The 22,940-nt window shown below is 32.9% G+C and overlaps 1 long non-coding RNA gene across 2 annotated transcripts; it reads right to left on the bottom strand.

The window, feature by feature from the left end:
- Nucleotides 1-1,104: 1,104 nt before the first annotated feature.
- Nucleotides 1,105-22,645, bottom strand: LOC103876884. Of its 2 annotated transcripts, none has more exons than XR_002516619.2 (3): nucleotides 19,314-22,645; nucleotides 4,260-4,313; nucleotides 1,105-2,517 (listed from the first exon to the last, which is right to left on the bottom strand). It is a non-coding gene; the product is annotated as an uncharacterized LOC103876884 (long non-coding RNA). The 2 variants fall into 2 exon arrangements; XR_004178239.1 differs by having other exon boundaries at nucleotides 14,137-22,645.
- Between the last annotated feature and the right edge of the window lie 295 nt (nucleotides 22,646-22,940).

Raw genomic sequence — 22,940 nt, forward strand, 5'->3', positions numbered from 1 at the left:
TGAGGGATTTAAACAAGGGTGGTCATATTTGAGGTGAGGTGGTTTTGATGAGTAAAGGAAAAATCAAACTGAACTGTGAAGGTGAAAGATTCAAAAGTCATTGGCCACTTGGAAATAGGACCAGGGCTTTGGGAGTGACAACACAAATAAGAGCCGTAACTGGAAAATAGTACTTTTTTCTCCCTCATTTCTCATACAATTCACTTAAAATGATAGTGAAGACGTAGGATAGAATAGCTATGGTTTTTAATCACTAGTTTACAAGACTACCTCTTCTTTCACTCTTCAGTATTGTTTGAAGAAGGAAAAATTACATGTAAACTCTATTTGTATTTTCATATCCAAAAAATAAAATCTACAAGCCCCTCTTTTCTCCCCAAACAGATCAGCTTGTATTTTTATTAACATCGTTTACAGTTCTCAGTTTTCTAGTCACAATTCACATTTTCATGTTGTTATATTGTAAGATTATTAGACAGAATGAACTAAAGTGGGGCTTTGATCTTGCCCTAAGGGCTCTGAGAGTAATTCCATTTTATCCTTTTTCTTTGTTTGGAGCTCCTCAGCCCTGCTACTTCAGCTCCAGCTGTTTCTTATCATATCCCTGAAGTCAATTTTCTGTCAGTGTCTGAGATGTAAGTTACTCAAATGCTTATGAAAATTTCAATCTTGGTTTTCTCACCAATGACGATGTTCATAATTCTATCTGAACACCAATTAAAATTTGTATAAACTCTGTTATAGTTTCAGTAACTGTCTTTGAGATGTTTTTTCAATTTTGTTAAAAATTTTGCATTTTGCTTTCAAGAATTTCCAGGAGTCCTTGCTATGCTGCTTCATTTCTCTTTTAGTTTACATATTTGGTTGTCATTAATTGTAGAATGAGTTATCATTTTTTAAAATTTTATGGGTACATAGTAGGTTTATATATTTATGGAGTACATGAGATGTTTTGACACAGGCTTGCAATGTGAAATAAGCACATTAAGGAGAATGGATTATTCATCCCCTCAAGCATTTGTCCTTCAAATTCCAAACAATCCAATTACATTCTTTAAGTTATTTTAAAATTGTGAAAGTTATTGTACAATTAAGTTATTGTTGACTATAGTCACCCTATGGTGCTATCAAATAGTAGGTCTTATTCATTCACTCTATTTTATTTTGTACCTGCTAATCATCCCCACCTCCTCCTGAGCCCCCAAATACCCTTCTAGTATGTATTACATTCTAATGGCTCAATAGTTATGGACTCTTCTCCACATTCTATTCCACATTTTAAGACTATCAGACTAACTTAGACTAAGAGATTTCCTTCATTAGACATCTGAACGCTTCAACACGTCTTTATTTCTCTTCTATCCTTTTTTTACGGGTATATTCATAATTCTGTTTTCAGTCATGGCTTAAATGTGCTGAAACAGTGGCTTACTATATGATATTTAAGCTCTATCATCTCCACATCACATTACCAGACATTGATAAAGCCTTAAAACCACAACTGTTTTTCCCAAAGGCTACGTTATGACCATAAAAGCTACCCAAAAATTGAAAGGAAAGGTAATGAAACAATATTCTCTTCCAAGACTCTTCCCTCTCACTTTCTCCCTTCCAATTACACAGAGTATTTGTGTTAAATATGAATCTTAAGGTTGTCATATTATATTGATGATAATCTAGCCTATGAGGACCTCAGAGGTTTGAGCAAGAGAGCGAAGTCCTGTTTAGTATCAGTTACGTGAGGAAAATAAGAACACCAATGATGAACTGTAAGCATGGAAACCTATGACTTTGAAGCCAAAGACTTGTGCATGGTAGAGAATAAATGGATGCTCTGCCATTGGAAGTAAGGGTGTGGTAGGAGGAAGCCGTGTATTTAACAATAGACTGGAAATGAGAAAAATACATATTGCAAAACACATATTCTAGACTTATGTTACCCTGTGTGTCTTTTACTTTGGTTATCCTTTAGCTTTCTGAGAATTCTTTAAATGAGTGCCTTTCCTCAACAACATTTTTGAATTTAAAGCATTATACATGTCTAAGCTTAGACTCATATCTTTAAACAAAAGAACAAGAGTTGAAGATCTATGAAATAGACAGTAAGAATCAGTAACATTCATCCAGAGATGGTGGATCTTCAGAGAGAAATTGGTGTTGTATAATGTAGCCTTCTCCACATGGCAATTATGCTGCTTATTAGAAGTTCTGAGACTCATTGTTACTAAAAACAAACAAACAAAACTTTAATTTGCAGAAAGACCCAAAGAAAAGGAAAAAGGATCAAATTACAGACAATGAGTTGTAGCAGAATAAAATTGTAGCAGCCATGTGAATTTGCAGTGTATTAGAGGACCAAGAACCTATTACCTTCAACATGCACAAAGAAAATGCTGCATCAATGTTTGCTGACCTGCTTCTGAAAGACCTCTAATATCCCTTTGGCCTCTCCTTGTTCTTCTATTTGTCTCGTGGAATCTCTCTTCACACAGAACCCTCTCTGGATACCAGCTTCGCCTGGATGGAACAAGTGATATTTGCAGTCAATTCTCCAGTACTAAAGGTCATATATCCCATTTCTGCTTTTACTTCCAATGCCCCAGGTAGTTATAGGTGGCTCTAAAAATGTACTGTCATGTAGCCTTGCTGGCAAGTGTCATTCCAATGAAGAATATGGTGTCTAAGTTAAAGACATTTGTAAAACACTGCCCTTGTCAGGATATTTACAGAAATATTTTTAAAATGTCAATATATAGAATATCAAAACAAACAATTTTTTGGTGAACTACACAAACACACACATTATTTTCTTCTTTTTCATATAGCGTCATCTCTTCTTGATAGCCCTGGAACTCCATTGAGCAATTATTTTAATATTAGACTAGATATGAATGGTTTGTGATTTTTGTCTTAATTTAAACTGATCTGAAAACATACCCTAGAACACTCTTAATCCATTAGCTAAAATCTTCATAGCATCATGATTAAAATGTAGGCCCTGATGTTAGTTCCTCCTCACCTCTAGTCCATAGATTTATCAGTTTTCTTGGGTAAGTTACTTAAACATCTGTGTTTTGCTTTCTTCAAATGGGTTACAAAAATGCTGCATACATGGTAAGTGCTCAATAAATATTTGTTGATTTCATATAATAGCAGTTAAATTTCATGTCATTTTCCCTCACATATGTAACTTCATCATGGCTATGTAATAAAACTATGTGCATAAATAATTGTGAAGCACCAAAATGATCTATTCCTTAGCCTTCTTTCATCCAAAGATGTAAATTAAATTTTGACCTGTTGATGTGTTATTCCATGAGAAGGGGCTATGTAGGCTTGTTTGGAAAAAAAACACAGGTTACATGGACTATACAAAGGTTAGCTGTGGGTGTCCTCCAGATACCTTAGTTATGTGACACCTACTTTTGGAATAGTTGAAAGTGAGGTCTGGCCGGATGCCCGCTATCCAGAGATGTATACATTGGAATCTAAACTCCTAAAGGTAAGGTTTTTTTGTCTCTTTTTTCACTGTCCTCCAACAATGCCTATAAAATTGCCTGGTTTATAATGGTACATAAATACGTGTTGCATAAAGGATATGCAATATCATTAAGACTGTGTACTGAAAAGATTGTCATTGATTTTAAATAAGAGCCACAAATGAAAGTCTTACAGTCAGATGCTCTGTTTTTGAAAATTGCTTCTTAAAGGAGCAACTCTTAATGTAGTACATTCCAGGTGGAAGTGTAGTGGGTCTCCACTGATTAGACAACTGTTAAGTAATGTTTTTCCAAAAAGACACTATTTGCACATGATATTACTGTATTATGAACTGTGTAAGAACCTTTAGCAGTACCTGGAATTTTTAGTAAGGTCATCAAGAAAGTCAGGAAAACACCCTTAAATTCTAAGAAATAGAATAATAAAAGCAAGGCAATATGATTATTTGAGACAAAAATACAAGTATCAAAATAAAGGGGGGAAAGATTTTTACATCAAAAGAAGAAAAAGCTATCTAAGTGGGGACGGGCATCACAGTAACAGAATATTCCTGTTGCATGACTGCCATTCTTCAGCCTTTCTCCTCTCAAAAACTGGCTCTCTGTTGTAGAAATACAAAACTTTAGAAAATAAGAACATTAAACATTTTCCACTGTGCTCTTTCAGGCAAATAGAAGTACAAACAATCTTGGACCATGAAGTTTCATTAATATTTGTCTTATAGATTTGTAAGTACTAATATTTTCTCAGAGTGTTACCTTTGATTTTCCTTTTTTTGTGGACAACCCAATTCAATCCATCAATGAATTTACCTTAATAGAAATAAAAGAGAAAGGGTTAGAAAACTTTTTGTGGAAGACCCCGAAAACGTATAACAAAATTTATCATGATCACGAATAATAGGAGAAATGTCTGTAACAATCATATGTTTCCTATTTATAGAATTGACAAAAACAATATTTACCGTTAATGAGGGATAGTGACACAGAGGTATTTATAAAACCTCTGTAGGAATGCAAATTGGTACATACTTTCTGGAAATCAATTTGATAACCTATGAAAATCTAAAACACTATACTTCCTTTTATCCAGAAAATTCATTTATATTTATCCATATACTAAGGAAATAATCAGGAATTATGTCAAAGGTTTTTGCACAAAGATAACCATAATAACTTTACATTGCAAATATTTGAATGTAATCTATAAAATGAAAATCAGATGTTATATTTATTTTTTAATATTTATTGCCATATAATATTTAGAATGATTCTAATTCAATCATTGAATGCAAATGAATAAATTAAACATAGCTCATATATATAAGAAATAATGTGTATGTTGAAATTATATAAAAATCTATATGTACTTATCTTGGAAAATGCTTTTATTGTTAAATTGAGACAAATGTACAGAAGAAAAGAATAGATGATAAATTAATTATGGAATGTTGAAAGCTGTTGCCTTTGGGTGAAAAGAATAGGAATAATCATTGAGAGTACACTCCATAGAACAAGAGCATAATATAGACTATGTATATTTTTAACAGGATTTTTACGATGATAGACCATATTTTGAGCTATAGAGTAAATTAAAGTACATTTCCAAATGATTTAAGCAGTAAAAATATGCAATAATTGTTAAATAATAAAATAGAATAATATTAGGAATGCATATTAGAAACACAACTAAACATTTATAAATATTAGAAGCAAAGAATATATTTATAAATAATCAACAGACTAAATTGAAAATAAAAAGTAAAATTAGAAAGTATTTGGGACTGGATATAAAAACTTAACATTCAAAATTTCTAGCATACAGGTAAAGCAGTAGCTAAAAGGAAATTTACAGTATGTAAAGCCTCTGTCAATAACCAAGAAAAATTTCTAGTCAATTACCTGATCATCCACCTAAAGAAACTAAAGAAGCCAAATGAAATATGAAATAAAAGAAAAAGGATATAATATAATAAAGATAAAAATGCAAAGTAATGACCTATAAATCCAAAAAACAGGAATATCTATGAAGCCAGATGGTTTTTTTCAGAAGATCAGTAAACTTGATAAGCCTCTAACCAGACTAATCAGGAGGAAGACTAGAGAGAAACACAAGTTATTAATATTAAAAATGAGAGAAGTAATATAATTACAGATTCTACATATATTCAAAGAAAGACCTAAATAAATGGAGAGAGATAGCATGTTCATGGATCAGAAAATTTAATATTTTAAGCTGCGAAGTCTCCCCAAATGACTTATAGATTCAGTGCAATCCTAAACAAATCAAATCAATTTTAATATGAGTCAATACACTGATTCTAAAATTGATATGGAAATACAAAAGATGTAGAATAAATAAAACAATTAGATAAAGTTTGAAAGATTTATCCTGTGGATTTAAATCCTTATTATAATCAAGATAGACAAATAGAGCAATGGAGGTGAAGAGATAATCCAGAATCATAAAACATTAATTGATTTTTATAAAATTGCAAAGTCATTTGGTGAAGAAAGTACAATCTGACTGGAAAAAAGTGAACACTTACACATATTTTGTAGTATACATAAAAAGTAAGTAAAATAAATAACAGATCTACATGTAAAATCTAAAATTATAAAACATATTGAATAATACATAGGAAAAAAATTTGTGTCCTTGGGTTAAGCAAAGATTTCTTAAGACACCAAAAGCATGATCCATTAAAGAAAAAAGTGATACATTAGAGTTCATCAAAATTAAGAATTTCTGTTCTTCGGAAAATAAAAAGACAAGTCACAGGCCAGAATAATACAATTACAAATTATATATCTAATAGAGAATTTGTATGAATAATATATATTTTTTTAAATCTCAAATCTCAAGAAAAGAAGCAATTTAAGAAATATGTGAAAGACTTGAATGGATACTTCATGAAAGTAATTTTAAAGCCAATGAAAAGATGTGTAACATCATTATTCAGTTGAAAAATGCAAACCAAAACCACATGTTACCACTACATATTAATTTAAATGTCTTAAAAAGATTGACCATAGCAAATTGTCCTAATGATGTGGAATAAATGGAACTCTTTCACTTCTTAAGGGAACATAAAATAGTACAACCATTTTGGTACAAATTTGACAGAGTTTTTACATAGTTAAACATATCCTCATTTTATTACTTGGTATTTACTCAAGAGGAATTGAAGTACATGTCCATGCAAAACTTATAACTTGAATGTTTATAGCAACTTTAATTGTAAGAGGCAAATATTCAAAACCACAAAAATGTTCATCAACAACTGAATGAATAGCAAATTGTAAAATGTTTGTAAGTTAATACAATATTCAGCAATAAAAGAAAATGACCATTTATATGTACAACATATATACATAGATGAATCCTGGAATAATTATACTGACTAAACAAAGCCAGGCAAAAGATAATACATAGTATATTATTTTATTTGTATAAAATTCAAGCAAATGCAAATTAATTTAAACTGATTGAACATAGATTACTTATTGCCTGGGAATGGAGAGTACATGGAGGGAAGGGATAGAGGGAATACAAATGGGCACAAAGGATCTATCTTGTGTGATGGACATATTTATTATCTTGATTTGTTGTTATGTTTTTATAGGTATTTACATATGTCAATCTTATGAAATCGACACTTTAAATATAAGCAGTGTGTTGTAATTGCATTATACCTCAATATATCTTTTTTTTTTAAGAAGCCATATTATGCTTAGAAAAGAATAGAGTGGGCTGTTCCATCCAGACTTTTTATAATGTTACTCTAAATAAGACAGTGTGATATTCCTGTAAAGATAGACAAATAGAGCAGTGGAATAAAATAGAGAGCCCAGAAAAAGACCTGAGCATATGTGGCATGTTTATTTATAAAAAGAGTGCTACTCCAAAGCTGGGTAAGGGAAGTATGCTTCAATAAATCATGCTGGGACATTTTATATCCATAAAAGTAAAAATAAAATTTGGCTCCTGCCTCATGTCATTCAAAAAATCTTTTATGTAGATAATAAATCAAAATATAAACGACAAAACAATAAAATATCTGGAGGACAATACAGGAGAATATGTTTATGACCTAAATAGGTAAAATATTTATCAAACAAAACAAAAACACTAATAAGTTCAGATGAGTGAATTCGACTATAATAAGACTGTTCATCAAAAGACTCAAAAGTTCATCAAAAGGATAATGAAAAGTTGCTCAAACTCACCAGTAATCAGGAAAATAAAACCACAATGGGATACTACCACATACCTGCTAGAATGACTGAAATTTAACAGTCTGACACGCAACGGGAACTCTCATATACTGCTGGGGAGGGCTGCACATTGGTACCATTACTTTGGAAAAGTATTTTACATTATCCACTAGAGTTGAGTTGATTAGGTACATACTCTATAATTTAGCAATTCCATTTCAAAGTATATATGCTCAAGTTGTGGTGTGCCCAAATCAGCTAGTACTGCCTTCTGAGCGCCAGCTGTTAAATTTTCAGAAAGTTTTTGATCCTACTCTTGAACTAGTGGTAGCTTGAAACTGGTCACAGTGATAGTATTTACCTTAGAATTTTGTAGAATACTATAAATGAAGGCTCTTCCCCAGCACCTGGAGAACCAGTATTTAATATGTGTGCCAAAATACCTTAAAGTGAATCTTATAGTAATATTATTTGCAATAGCCTCAACCTGGAAACAACTCATATGTAAATCTGAGGAAGAACTGATAAATAAACTGTAGTATATGCACACATTGGAATATTTCATGGCAATAAAAATGATGCACTACAACTACATATAGCCATAATAATGATTATAATAAAAACAAGCTAGTAATATCAGGTCTTAATATGTGACAGGATACCTCTTTCTCTCTCTCTCTCCCTCCTCCTCATTTCTCTTTATATCTATATTTGTGTGTGTTTATCTTCAGAAAAAAATAATGTAAGACTACATACTAAAATGTTATCTTTGTGTGATGGCATTATGGGTTATTATTCCCTTTTTCTTTATATATTATTTCTTTTATACTGATAAAATATTGCTTTATAACCAGGAAAAACAATATGATTTCCTTTGTTTTAAAAATAAAATACGTAGTGGTAGTGCATCATTTTATTGCCATGAAATATTCGAGTATGCATATACCACAATTTATATATCAGTTCTGCCTTAGATGGACATATGAGTTGTTTCCAGGTTGAGGCTATTGCAACTAATATTACTACAAGCATTGCTTTAATGTATTTTTGTACGCATATTAAATACTGGGTCTCCAGGGGCCAGGGAAGAGCTTTCATTTACGTATGGTCCTAATAGTGGGGGTATAATATTTTTTAATTGCTCAGATGATATTGATGAAGTTGCTGGAGTCAGATGGGCTGGATTTGAAATCTGATGTATGTCTTACAAGATATGTGATCCTGTACAAGTTATTTAACTACTGAGGTTTGTTTCCTCCAACTGTAAAATTGGAATAATGATACCATCTATGTCACAGGGTAAGTATGAGGATATACATGCCTCAAATAGTGATCAGCACAGAATATGAATACACTATGTTTTATCTAGTATGTTGATGTATGTTTTCTTCCTGCTCTTTCCAGGCAGTTTTTAGTCTACTAGAAGATCCTCTAAGATCTTTTTGGGTGCTTTAATAAAGATGGAACACCTGTGTAATTAACACGATACTGTGGACATTTAGCTAATAAGCACAAGTAATGAAACTCTTTATTAGTATTTGAGGGCCACCAAAAGTGGAGGGTTTAATTATAATTTGCTGTATTTGAGTTTATTCAGAGAATTTTTCACAATTTGATGTGTGTGTTTATTTACCTGCTTTAAGTCTTTGAAATGAGGGAACATTGTGTTCACTGACACTTATATAGAACTCTTAGAGAAAGAATTAAGGCAGGTTTTTCTATTAGATTGGCAACTTTGGGTAATTATCTCCTTTTTATCTATTTTCTCTAGCTTTCTATTTTGAACAGACACAGCCCGTTGAGTGAGTTTACTATGAAGGGAAAGTTACTCATCACCATGTGTGCAATTTAGGTTCTGTAAGCGTAATCTCTGACTCATTAAATGCCACATCCACGTTTTAACTGAGAGAGTGCCTTTAACTTTATTTAGTCAAGAAGTTGCTAATTAAACCTCCTTGATCCTTGTCATAGAGATATCTCACCAGGGTGCATAAATATAATTTTGAAGACTTCACATTCCTTCTTATATTATGTATAATACTCCACTCATTACATTAAAAGAGAAAAAGAAGTATTCTAATACTGTATGGGTTTACGTATGTCTACCTATCATAAAAATGAGAATTTTGAAATCCTGTCATAGAAGCAGATTTTGAAAGATTTCTCTTAATGTGCAGGAAATATGGTTTTGGTTTTTCTTTTATTTTGATTTGTTTTCCGATAGTTTATTTTTATTATTATTTTTTATCCATAGAATAATTTAGGACTTCAATGACTATATTTTAAAGAGCATGAAATCTCAGAGAATACGATACTAATAATTTTTTTAAAATAACAAGTGTTAGGATGTGGAGAAATTGAAGCCCTCATATACTTCTGATGGAATGTAAAATTGTCCAGCTGTTTTGGAAAACAGTTTGGTGATACCTCCAAAGTTAGACAAAATTACCATATGACCCTGCAATTACATTCCTGGGCATACACCCCAAAGATCTGAAAACAGATACTCAAAAAAGCACATGTGTGCATATATTCATAGTAACACTATTCACAGTCAAGATATAGAATCAACCTAAGTCTCTCAACAGATTACTAGATGAAAACAATGTGGTATATACACAAATGGTATACTATTCAGCCACTAAAAAGAATAAAATCCTGAGACAACATGGGTAACCTTGGAAGACATGTGAAGTGAAATAAGCCAGGCACATAGAGTCAAAACCAATTTTGCATTTAACAGTTTAGATTTTTTCAACATTCCACTTTAATATATTATTTCAAGACTATTTAAGCATTATTGTTTCTATTTCATTAACCATTTTTCTTACATTATTATTTGAAGGGTCATAAGAGTGTAATTTGATTATTTATCTTTCTTTTATAGTTTACATTGTTTAAATGCAGATACTTACTAGAGTTTAATGGTTATAAGGCCACCTTCAGTTTCTGAACTCTCTGTTCAAATCCCAGCTCTGTATCTTATAAATAGTGTGACTTTGATAAAGTTGCTTCACCTCTTTGTGCCTCAGTTACTCATAAGTAAAATAAAAGCTGTATTGTAAGAGCTGTATAGGGCTGTTGTGATGATTTTATACATTTTATATATATATATATATATATGCAGTTAGTACAAAGAACATATACATGAAGGTAAAAAGAATAATAGAATAAACTGGTTTTCAACAACAAGCTGAAACATAGAGTATTATTAATTTCAGCATTCCATAGATTAACATTGTCTCTCTCCAACTCAATTATAACTCAAATTCTGTTTTTTTCTTAATTTTCATTTTAGTTTTGCTACATATTATATATCCTTATTGTTTTTTTTTTCTTTTTATTTTTTATTTTTTAAATTTATTTATTATTATTATACTGTAAGTTGTAGTGCCATGTGCATAACGCAGGTTTTTACATATGTATACTTGTGCCTTGTTGGTGTGTTGCACCCATCAACTCGCCATTTACATCAGGTATAACTCCCAATGCAATCCCTCCCCCCTCCCCCCTCCCCAATGAGTAGGCCCCGTGTGATGCTCCCTCCGAGTCCAAGTGATCTCTCATTGTTCAGTTCCCACCTAGAGTGAGAACACAGCGGTGTTTGGTTTTCTGTTCTTGTGATAGTTTGCTAAGAATGATGGATTCCAGCTGCATCCATGTCCCTACAAAGGACACAAACCCCATCCTTTATACTGCATAGTATTCCATGGTATATGTGCCACATTTTCTTAATCCAATCTGTCACCGATGGACATTTGGGTTGATTCCAAGTCTCATATTAGAATAGTGCTGCACAAACATAATGGGTGCATGTGTCTTATAGCAGCACACTTATAATCCTTTGTATATCCTCATAATGGATGGTTGGGTCATATGGTATATCTAGTTCTAGATCCTTGAGGAATCGCCATACTGTTTTCTCCATAATGGTTGAACTAGTTTACAATCCCACCAACAGTGTGTGTGCAGCCCTATTTCTCCACATCCTCTCTCCAGCACTCCGTTCATGGATAGGAAGAATCAATATCGCAAGTCATCCGCCCGCAATTTTATAGATTCAATGCCATCCCCATCAAGCTACCAATGAGTTTCTTCACAGAATTGGAAAACTGCTTTAAAGTTCATATGGAACCAAAAAAGAGCCCGCATTCCAAGACAATCCTAAGTCAAAAGGATAAAGCTGGAGGCATCACGCCACCTGACTTCAAACTATACTACAAGGCTACAGTAACTAAAACATGGTAATTGGTACCAAACAGAGATATAGACCAATGGAACAGAACAGAGTCCTCAGAAATAATACCACACATCTACAGCCATCTGATCTTTGACAAACCTGAGAGAAACAAGAAATGGGGAAAGGATTCCCATTTTAATAAAATGGTGCTGAAATTACAGCCATAAGTAGAAAGCTGAAACTGATCCCTTCCTTACCCCATACCTAAAATTAATTCAAGATGGATTAGAGACTTAAATGTTAGACCCACACCATAAAACCTAGAGGAAAACCTAGGTAGGCACCATTCAGGACATAGGTAATAAGCAAAAAAGACTTCATGTCTAAAACACCAAAAGCAACGGCAGCAAAAGCCAAAATTGACAAAATGGGGATCTCATTAAACTAAAGAGCTTCTGCACAGCAAAAGAAACCAACGAACAGGCAACCTACAGAATGGGGAGAAAATTTTTGCACCCTACTCATCTGTTGGACAAAGGCTAATATCCAGAACTCACACAAAGAACTCCAAACAAATTTACAAGAAAAAAAACAAACAACCCCATCAAAAGTGGGCAAAGGGATATGAACAGACACCCTCAAAAGAAGACATTCATACAGCCAACAAACACATGAAAAAAATGTCATCATCACTGGCCATCAGAGAAATGCAAATCAAACCACAATGAGATACCATCTCACACCAGTTAGAATGGCGACATTAAAAAGTCAGGAAACAACAGGTGCTGGAGAGGATATATATCCTTATTGTTTAGTTTGTGTATTTTTGAAAGTTGTATAAATAGAAAAATGCGTTAAGCAATTCTGTCTTTTTTTTTAATTGGTATTCTTTATTATTTATTTATATTTATTTATTTATTTTTATTATTATTATACTTTAAGTTCTAGGGTACATGTGCATAATGTGCAGGTTTGTTACATATGTATACTTGTGCCATGTTGCTGTGCTGCACCCATCAACTCGTCAGCACCCATCAACTCGTCATTTACATCAGGTATAACTCCCAATGCAATCCCTCCCCACTCCCCCCTCCCCATGATAGGCCCCGGTGTGTGATGTCCCCCTTCCCGAGTCCAAGTGATCTCATTGTTCAGTTCCCACCTATGAGTGAGAACATGTGGTGTTTGGTTTTCTGTTCTTGTGATAGTTTGCTAAGAATGATGGTTTCCAGCTGCATCCATGTCCCTACAAAGGACACAAACTCATCCTTTTTTATGGCTGCATAGTATTCCATGGTGTATATGTGCCACATTTTCTTAATCCAGTCTGTCACTGATGGACATTTGGGTTGATTCCAAGTCTTTGCTATTGTGAATAGTGCCGCAATAAACATACGTGTGCATGTGTCTTTATAGCAGCATGATTTATAATCCTTTGGGTATATACCCAGTAATGGGATGGCTGGGTCATATGGTACATCTAGTTCTAGATCCTTGAGGAATCGCCATACTGTTTTCGTAGCACTCTATTCCTATGCTTATAATCGTTTTACATTTTTGTAATTTGGGGCCCAGTAATTCCATAAACATTTTATACAGGTCTCCAGGCATACATGCTCAAGAGTTCTGTAAGTTATTTACCTATAAATATATTCTGAGTCTTGTATTTACACATTGGTAACTTCACAAGATAATGCTAAATTCTTTTTCAGAATATTGTATTAATTTATTCTCTTGTCAGCCATATGAGAGTCCTAGTGGGTCCATATTCTAGCTCACATGTGGTATTATCAGACTTTCCTTTCTTTTTTCCAAATGATGGGATAAAATGAAATTTTCTTATGGTTGAAATTTGCATTTCTCAGATTACCAATAAGGCATAACTTTTTTACTTTTCATTTTGCATTGCCCCTGAAAGAGTCTTCTGTGAAATATTCTGTATATGAAATCAGGATAACGTTTATATTCAGTAATCTCTGTTTTTCTAGATTATATGATATGTTCTAATTTAATGGTATACCGCCCCAAATTTCTAAATTACAAAGCAAACAAAATTTTACAAATTTTGCAAAAATATGCAAAATTTGAATATGTTGTGTTTTTTTTTACTGAAGGACTTTTAGCTTTACATGTTTATAATTTTAAGCAGAACATCTAAGCTTCAAATTACAGTGTTGAGGTATGACTAGGTTATAGTAAGTTCATTATTTGCAGAAAACGTTCTTGAATTGCTCATACCTTAATCAACTCTGAATTCCCACAGGGATTGACATATAGTAGTAGCTCAGTATAAATATTTTTAAATAAATCAGTTCATTCTGTTAATGTAAAGCACGAAGAGCTGTAAAAGCATAAACATAAATGAAATTAAAGTTAAACATTCATACATAATATCCATCCATAGGACAGTATTTTTCAAGTTGTGTAAACACTGTGTTTAGAGGAAAGAGCTAATATTACATAGTATGTGGTACCCTGATGAAATACCCTTGCTCAAAAATATGGATAGATTATTTCACAGTGAATAAAACACACAGCTTTTTTTCTGGCTCCCCATCATGTGCATTGTAGAATATTTCCTAAGTTGGAAGTAGAAAAGAACTTGACTTTAAATAGCACTTTCTATTTTCCAGTATTTTTAAGGTACTTCCCTGAGCAGTGACTTAATGTGATGGGCTTAGAATGACTAAGCAAGTAATGGGAAAAGACACTTTTACTTACTTGGACAGTCAAATTATTATATTGAAAGAATAATGTGAGCACATCACATCAAGATTCATATCCACAGGGCAGCCAATTCACATATCCTCAATTTTTCTTCTGTGTAGCATGAATCAATGCAAAGCAGTATTTGGATATATTAAAGCTCATCTTTAAAATTCTCATATGTTAGCAGTATATTACCTATAGTCAATCATTTGATGGAATAAAGTTGTTTCTGCATCATTTGGTGTGACCATAACCCAGAAAAGAAATCCCATTGATATGGCTTAGCATAGAAATTGTAGTCATAAATTATTTTATTTTACATTTATTGAAACAATTTCTCCCAGTACATTTTATTTCTAGTTTGACAATGACAATTGCATTTGGAGATTTAGCAGAAAACATCATTTGAATTATCACTTTATACCACTGGAATACTTTAAGATATTTGATGAATCTATTTTTATGTTCTTATTTCAGTATCCATAAATGTACTATGCAAATAATATTAGTAATTTCATAACTTTTTGAGATGTTTGGAGAATACATATGTTAATATTCTTTATTTTTTTCCAACTTTTATTTTAGGTTCAGGAGGTACATGTGCAGGTTTGTTACATGGGTAAATTGCATGGGGGTTTAGTGTACAGATAATTTTGTCACCCAGGTAATCGGCATTAATATTCTTTAAGTATCTGGGAGCTAGGTAGATGGTGTGCAATTCAAATTCATATACTAATAATAAGACAGATAATCCTGGTAAAAGCTACAACAAACTTCAGGGGCTTTTAAACTTGCTCTCACTTCTCAGAAAATTAAAAACTGGTGACAAAGAATTTCTTGGCAATTGATAAAGGGAAAACTAATCTTAATGTTTTTCTTCATGAAGGTAATAGTCAATAATAAAAACCAGGCATTAACCAAACTTTTCCACCATGATCTAACTACCAGAAAATAGCTTAAGTGAGGTTTTGCTTTGCTAGTTCTTTTAGAAGATATGAATTTGCTTATAGGTCTGTGAGAACCTTTTTGAATATGACATCTTGCCGGAAGCTCAAAATTATTTAATGCTGACTGTAATTGCATCTTGGAGGAGGTAACTGACAGCATCTTGACTCGTTTTGCCAAAAATAAAGCTTTTAGGTTTCCTGAGAACACATTTAAAAATACTGGTTTTTGCTTGAAGATTATCTAGCCTGCCAAAGAATCCCCTTGGTTTTTCAAAATAGAAAAATATAAATGTGAGTTGTTGAATTTTCTTAAAAAGATTTCCAATAACCTGGAAGCTAGAAAAATCAGAATAATCAGAGTTCAAAGTAATTTGAAAAGTTGTGATAATGCTAAGATGGTAATTCTCCTTTAGTAACATTCTTGACAAATTCTTTTGCAAACAAAAATTGCAAAGTCATCAGAATATTCCAGATTTGTGCAAATATAAAAATGATGCCAACTTCTTATTGTTGGCATATTACATCCACCATTTCTTCCTATATGTCTCAGGAAACCTATCAATGTCTTATGTGAACTACCCTTTGGTAATGGTTTCCATTGCATACTCATATAGGGAAAAATAGCATTGTCCTTCAGTGTATACAGTTTGAAGTTTTTGTATTTTTTTAAATTCTATTTTATTTGATTCTTTTTTTGAGACAAGGTCTCACTCTGTCACCCAGGCTGGAGTGCAGTTGTATATTTTATTTTTATTAACAAGGCCAATTATGACCAATGAACTGGTAGTAAAATGAATAAATCATCTGTCATCAGCACTTTCATGACAAATTAGTGTATTTCTATCTTGAATTCATTTATTCAAGCTGGCTATTTTAATTTTTTCCTGTTAATTTTTTGATGGGTAGGAAGTCACAGAGATAACTTAAGCTTTTTCTATACAGTCAAGCCCAGGACTGGAATTCATCACTAGAGAGCTATGATGCATTACTGTACTTTATGATTTTTTATAATATGAAATTTATTTTATTTTATTTGTCTACATTGGCTCTCTGTACTTTGCCAATGCTATACATAACTCATATATAACCCACTATCAACAATAAGTAGAAAACTTTGACCTTTTTTTTTTAGTTTTCAATAACTCTTGACCTTGTTGAATTCTCTGTAATCTGAGGGGACATCTCTTTCACAGTTACAGAGCATGGCACAAGGGAGTTTGCAGTTGGTACTATGGTTACTAATCAGTTGACCCAGTTTTTGTAAAATATGTAGGTTATCAGATCCAGGCCTAACTAGGTGAACACTTTAAAAGCAGGAAGTTTTCTGTGACTAACGGCAGAAGAGAAAGTCAGAGAGATTCAAGTCATGAAAAAGACTTGATGGGCCATTAATAAAGGGTTGTAAGATGGAGGGGCCACATGAGAAGGAATGCAGACGGCATCAAGGAATGAAGAATGACTCCTAGCTGACAGCCAGCAAAGATAAAGGGACATAAGACCGACAGTCATCAGAAAGTGGATTCTCCCAACACTCTGAATGAGCTTAGAAATGAATAAGCTTAGAAACAAGCCTCCAGATAAGAGCCCAGTCTGGCCACAGTTTTGATTTTGTCCTTGTAAAACCCTAAGCAAGGAATCCAGTTGAGCTCACCCTGAATTCTGATCTGCAGAATTGTGAACTAATAAGTGGGCTTCATCTTAAGCTGCTTAATTTGTGGTAATTTGTTATGTAAAAATGAAAGGTGAATACAGGGTACATTCAAGACAGTCTTCTGGGAAACCTGGAAGGCACACATTTACCCCTATAGAACTATTTTCATGCTAGAAAGATGTTAGCTATGTACCAGATTTAGAAACCAGCTCCCTTTTCCATGGTGACCCCATTTATGTCTACTGATTGAACCCTTTACTGATTCTGTGAAAAACTCTCCCCCACCTGGCTCCAACTATTTTCTGCCATAATCCATCAACCTCAATTTCCATTAACCCTCTGATTGCATTGGTAGCTCACTAGGAACTGGTCCACATTCTTTCTCCTTCCTTTTCTGGCCCTACCCATCATTCTCTCTGGATATTTTTTTCCCTTTACCATGGCTCTGATGAATAAAGAGAACTCCTAAGTTTATCCTGTTATATTTCCATAAGTTTCATTTATCTTAGAAATAGTCTCCTACAATATATACAAAATATCCATAGATATTTAAAGAAAATTGAAATGAAGTCCAGCACGTATTACTTCCATAAACAAGGCAGAACTTACAGTTTAAAATAAAATGTCTCTAGCCATAAACACATAGTCAATTTTATTCAATGAGAAAATATTTAAATTCTTCAAATTATCCAAATTGGTATTGAGAATGCTCCATGAAACATATATCATGATTTCCTATGTCTGTGTTATTTAGTTCCATAGCTTTTTAAAAAAAAAACAAATGATGCAATCATCATATTCTACAAAAATATTTTTAAGTGGGAAATAAATTATAATTAAAATAAAACAATGGAAACAGTAAATTACTGCATCCCTGACCCCTTTCTTTCCCCTTCCGCCAATAAAATTCACATCATTGTTTAAAGACGGAGTACAGATCACAACCAGATGTATGGGAAAGGGAAAAACAAGTTTGCAGGAGAAAATAGTTTTAGTTACTACTAAAAAATTGTTTTACCAAGTCTCAGGATTAATTCTTAAGATACATAAAAGTTTAATAAATAAACAGATGTATGGAAAAAGTGAGGTTTCTGACAGCAAACTCATTTTCTCAAGGTTTACATAAATAAGTGTTAGTTGATGTATCTTTGAGTCTTTAAAATTAATTATATCTTATTCACATATAAGAATGGAATTATATCTTATTCACAGATAAGAATGGAAATAGGGATCATTTAAAGTAGCATAAGTATATGTTACAAAAATAATATTAATTTATTCTCTGTTTTCCATGATTGTAATACTGTTGGAGTCCCAGAATATTATAAATGAGGCACTAATGGAAATATTTTATAGGAATGCATACTAATGTTCTGATTTCTACTCAATATGTCTTGTATTAGCCCAATACCAGTCTGCAATAAAAATTCACAGAGATAGATTGCATTGCTCAAATGATACTTGGGAAGGAAATTTAGACATATGAAGCACAATTTGTTTGGAACAAAGACATTTTGCAAAATAATTTTAGTTGATATCAAAAATGAGACAAACTGACAAACTTACTGGAAAATGTTCTATCTTAGAACTATTGATTATTAAAATTGTAAACCTTAAAAATCATTAAGGTATCATTTCCTCTATAGAAGGCAATCTAAATTACATTCAGCAGACCTCCCACAAGATAAATTCTTCAAACCCAAAGTAATGTATCATTTCACACATCGCAAAATTGCTTTCTAGCATTCCTTAAAGGTCTTTTCAAAGTCATAAGCAAACTCTCCTAAGCCAGGGAACACTAGAGAGAACTTGTGTGCCTGCAACTGCAGAAGACACTTTGCATCTATATAAAATAAAATAATGTATATATTAACCCCATTTATCTGGCACACCATCAGGCACCCAGGAGATTATATGGCTAGTTGTGTCATAGTGAATTTAAAAATTTAGTATAAGTTAAATGTGTATGTTTTATTTTCCCCTTAGATTAAAAACTCATGAGAACAAAAGTCAGTTGATTCAGGTTTGTTTGGACACAAAGCTAAAGGGGTGTTTGATGAATGTGTGTGTGTGTGCATGTGCAAGCGTGTGTGTGTGTATTTACTTACTTTTGTAGATCTTTAATTATTTGCTTGTAAGTTATTCACCATAAATTGTGAATCTGTAAAGGGCAGAAAACATATTTCTGTAATTCTTTAATATAGTTTCATTTTTATAGAACCCCAGATTTAGACTTATGTATCTGATGTGCAGTTAACACCAAACACTGACAAACAACTGCTTGGAGAAAAAGTTTTCTGCAATTTGGCCAACGTGAGAAGGCAAGGTCTCTCAAACTTCGCTAAACAAAAAGAAGTGGGAAATTTTTATGTGGCTAGAGAGTTAAGGGAGGGGGAGTTTCAGTGAACTGAGGAGAAAATCTGTGTGTCTTCAGTCTCAGATAACATCTTGAGCAACCAGACTCTTGAGTGTCAGCGGCTGGTCGCTACGTCCATTCCTTCTGCAAATCTTTTCCATGACCCTGAAGTCACCTCCTCCTGCTTGGCAAAGAAACAGTACATCAGCAGTTTATATTGTGGAAACAAGGGATGTTTTTATGCAGCAAGCAAGCAAAGTCTAATTAGAATTTTCATTATTTCAGCCACTAAAAATGCTGGAGTGCTGAAATCTCAAGGGAACTGGTTACATTATGATGATATAAGAGCATTGTAAGAAATGTGATGGTCATTGTTTTCCTTATAGTTTTTGTTGTTACAGTTTTAGAGGTAGAAAAAAAAAAACTCAGTAAGTGAAGGGTTGCCATTCTTTGCCTTTGGGTAACAGTCAAGCTTTTACATAGACAGTCTGTCTAATTAAAATTACTGGAGATTTTCACCCTTCCTAAATAAATGTGTAGCAACGTTTCTAACATCTACTTGTGTCTCTTCTTTAGCCACATCTGATGGCTATAGACATAGGAATAGTTTCCTCAATTCAGGCCTAAATTATTTCTCCTTTAATAAGAAGTGCATAAAAGTAAATAGGATATGGTTGCTGTCCTTGAGGAGCCCACAGTCCAGTAGAGAAGATAAACAATTTAGTGTAATATTAAGCCAAAATGAACGTTTACCATGGTGGCCTTTAATCTTAGCACAGTGGGGCTAAAATTTGAGTCACATGTGTTTTGGGTAAAAGAGCTAATTTTCTTCATGGCTATACATTATTCCACTGATTTTAAATTTATTTATTCATATATATATTAATATATTCTTTCATCTAGGAACCTTTCCTTGATAAGTTAGGAAGAAACATATTTACCCCTTTTAGACTTTGTATCCATTTTTAATGTGCTTCACAATTTATTTAGCAAAATATTGTATTTCTTAGGAAGGCAATGACATGTAATGGTAAACTCCTAACATATCACTAGTTATTCTGAATGTGGAAGCATTTTTCAAATTAAAAGATTAAATCAAAAGACTATAGCAGAGCAAAGCTCGTATAAAACCACAGAGATAATTTATATTAGTCATAAATGTTTTGTCATGTTACTTTGATCTGTCATATTACATTAATATTTAACCAGGATTCTTGGTGAAGTTTCAAGCAACCTATTGCTGATGAGGCTGATATCAAGGAAATAAATCAAATGCTTTTCTCTCTTTCTCCTTCTCTAAGACAAGTTCTCTAATTCTGGGCAAAACTCTGCCTACCCTGGCTCCTTTATAAATTATAAGCACTTTCCCCCTCTTTAACATAATTATAAATTAAGCTCTTTTGTCTTTCTCCACTACAAATCTGGAAGGTTTCTAGCACCTGAGAAGTAGTAGAAATAAAATTTTACTGGGGGTACAAAATGTAGATTTAAATTACAACTCAGTTACTATCACTGTGAGAGGCAGCAGAGTGACTGCTTAAGCATCTAGATTTTGAATACAATCTCACTGGGTTTTAATTCTGGTTCTGCAATCTCACCAGTTAAATGACCTTGGGCACACATTTTCATACGCATCATTTGCTCCATCAGTAAAATGGTATAATAAGAGTTCATACCATCAGAGTTTTTATGAGGATTAAATAAATGGACACATGTAAACTACTTAGAATGATGTCTAGCATAGAGTAAAAATGCTACATACATTTGTTAATATTAGTAGGCTATTACTTGATCTTTAGTGAGTCACATAATTTTTGTGTCTCTAAAATGGCATATTGTGCTATCTACATTGAAAGGTAGCATTTCAATAATTTTTAGGTGCTTATAGTCAGAATCCTGACTGATGGCATAAATGTCGTGTGAATTGTAGACTATTGGTATGTTAGCAGTGCTTCTTACCTAGTAAACTGCATCATTTAATATCCTTTACCAGCACATTGCTTATGCTACAGATCAAACTTTTATACAAGTTTATTTGAAGTGAAGATGTATACGTTAATTAGTTTTTGGGCTCACTGATGTCTAGTTTAAGTACTTTCATTAAAGTTACATCACCTCTCACTGAAATGGCTCTTTAAAAAGTGTGCAATGACCTCTAGTTTGCTAAATACAATAGAGCGTTTCCTGTCATTGTCTAACTTAACCTATTTGCAATATTTGACGCAGTTGACCACTTGTTTTTTCTTGATTTCTTTTTTTTTTTTTTTGGCTTGGCAGAAATAATCTAACCTCTTGTTAACATTTTAACAGGTTGATCTGATCTGTGGGATTATAAGCTGATTACAAGACAGCGAATTTTATTGTCGAACCTCTCTAACACTGAAAGTGCTCTTTTCTTAATTTAAATTAAAATCTGTTTTCTACTACCATTTCTTTTCAATGAAACGGAACAGTCAAACACTCTTAAATAAAGTATTTGAAACCAACTTCTCTCACTTACAAAATAGTTGTTAAGCATATTGGATTTATCACATACCCAGTTCACTTTTCCCCAGGGTAAACAACCCACTTCCTTAAACATTTATTATTACACAACAGTTTCTATCTTCATAGTCATCCTCTTTAGGATGACAAATTTCAGTTCTCAGTATCTGCATTTCAAATGTTTCAAAAGCACTCAAATGAAAGTATAGGGATGATTGTCCAGAACTGGCATATGATAGGTCATGGCCAAACCTTCTGTACAAGACTCTGGAATCATGTAACATTTTATTTCTGCTAAATGAAATACAGAAGTATTTTCTTTGAAGTAGGAACAAATAAACTGCAAATATCCCTCAGGACACCAAAATCCATCTCCCTAAATGGTAATGAGTGCTGACGTAACTCCTCTTCTAACCTAATGGTATAAAATAATGAGAGGACAAGAAGCCCACAGTTCTGAGGTCCTCTGATCTGGGAGACTGTTCTTTACACCAAAGGAGCAGCAGCACTGAGAATCATAATTGTGTGTGCATTTCCATGAAGACCTAGGAAGCAACAGAGCACTACACTGGCTTGATTGCTTTTTTTTTTTTTTTTTTTTTTTTTGGTCTCTTTTATGTCCTTTGCATTGCTTATTTGCTAATTCAATTGTAATTGAGTCCAGAGTTACCATTCTACTCTTCTCACATAACCTGATTTGGCAGACTGACCTAACGCAGCTCAGTAAAATAAACTGGAAACTTATTTTCTAAAACTACTAGGCTAATATATCTACATAAACTGTGTTAACTTTTTCCTTTGAGCTACAAAGTTTCTCACTTTTTAAAATGATGCTATTGTAAGAGAAGAGTATGTATCCTCCTCCTCATCATCATCACTAACTGGGATATTTCTT

Source organism: Papio anubis, chromosome 14, assembly GCF_008728515.1.
Source record: "Papio anubis isolate 15944 chromosome 14, Panubis1.0, whole genome shotgun sequence".
In the NCBI taxonomy this organism is placed as follows: Eukaryota; Metazoa; Chordata; class Mammalia; order Primates; family Cercopithecidae; genus Papio; species Papio anubis.